Here is a 1743-nt window from a genome sequence, read left to right on the forward strand (position 1 = left end):
AAGAAAAAGAAACATTTTTGATGAAGTCTGAAAGTAATATTTATCTCTGGATAAGGACAAATGTTTAGATTTCTACTTGGGATTGTGCTGATTTAGTAACATGATGGCTGAGGTTCTCTTCTAGATTCATGATGTCAATATCACATTATCACATGCGAAAGGTAAGTGTTCCTTTCCACTCATCTGTCTGTTAGACATTTATCTCTTAAAATCCTTGCGTATATATTAGAAGTTGCTCTGGTTATGCTAAATTATTTCTCTGAATTTTTTTATAAAGTGTTGAGTTAAGATGAGCAGTAGGATGAATACGAATGAAGTATAATTATGTAGATAATGTATATAATATGTCGTCATTAAATACATTATTTTCTGTGAAAAGTAAAAGAGAAAACACTTGCTGCTAAATCGGATCACCTAACCATTTTATTCCTAGAGAGAAGTTGTATGGAAATTATCTCCAAATGTGTAAATACACACATGCAATACACATAGATAGATAAACGGCTACCATTACATTTAATTAACAAAATAAAGAACAATAAACTTGCATTGGAAAGAAAGATAAATTACCTGTGATAGAAGAAAATAAATGGGGATAACCAGTCCCATCTACCTTTAATCTCTGATGCACACAATTATACAAAAGTGAACATACCCACACACACAGACACAGACACACATACAAACACAAACATACACACTCTCTCTCTTTCACATACACACAAACACACACACACACACACACACACACACACACACACACACACACACACACAAACATATGCAGTCCTCACACCCATATGGATTTCATAGGTTAAAAAAAGTCTGTAGTAGTACCAAGCTATTCAGCTCAGTTTTGTTGCCTATTAACTACAACAGCCTATTAACATTTCTTTTGAGGCATATTGTGGAAAGCAGCCTTATAAAGATATCTGAGTTCAAACTCAGAGAATTCGTTTTGTTCTACTTTCCTGATTTACTGCAATTTAAAACGAGACAATCCTAAGTGCATCCGTAAACATTAATGATTGATACCATAACCTTTACTTAAGTCATGAGGTCACTTCAGGCTAGGGACACTTCTGAAATCTACCTGGGAAGCAATGGTTTGTGGTTTGTTGGTTTCTGTGGTTACAGAAGACCAATAAATAGAATCTTATATTGACTGGAGTGAGTACTTAAAGGTTACAAACTGACAGAGAAAGAACATGTGGGACTTAAGGAAAACAAGTACAAGGGCTACATACAAAAAACACATAAAAGAACTGAGGAGCTGAAAAATATGGAATCTGATGAGATACCAGCGCCAAGCCTGCCTCGCGCGCGTTTCTGAGGATGCTCACTCCTTCGCCATTGTGACGAGCTCACTGAAGGGTCGCCATGAGCAAAGCCCACCCTCCCGAACTGAAAAAGTTTATGGACAAGAAGTTATCATTGAAGTTAAACGGTAGCAGGCATGTACAAGGAATACTGTGGGGCTTTGATCCCTTTATGAACCTTGTGATTGATAAGTGAGTGGAGATGGCGACCAGTGGGCAACAGAACAACATCGGGATGGTGGTCATCTAAGGAAACAGCATCATCAAGTTAGAAGCCTTGGAAAAAGACTAACCTGTGTTCAGCAGTATGTCCACATCCCTCCCCAAAGGTGTGCTTGATTGTGGTGTAGAATTAAGTCCTGTACATTTCCATGTGAAACTTTTTGATAAATAAACTTTTGTGATTCTCAGAAAAAAATAAAAA

The 1743-nt window shown here is 36.9% G+C and overlaps 1 pseudogene; it reads left to right on the forward strand.

Annotated features, from left to right (window-relative positions):
* Nucleotides 1-1143: 1143 nt before the first annotated feature.
* On the forward strand, nucleotides 1144-1743 carry LOC108352849 (small nuclear ribonucleoprotein G pseudogene; annotated as a pseudogene).

The sequence above is a fragment of the Rattus norvegicus genome, chromosome 14 (genome assembly GCF_036323735.1).
Source record: "Rattus norvegicus strain BN/NHsdMcwi chromosome 14, GRCr8, whole genome shotgun sequence".
NCBI lineage: Eukaryota > Metazoa > Chordata > Mammalia > Rodentia > Muridae > Rattus > Rattus norvegicus.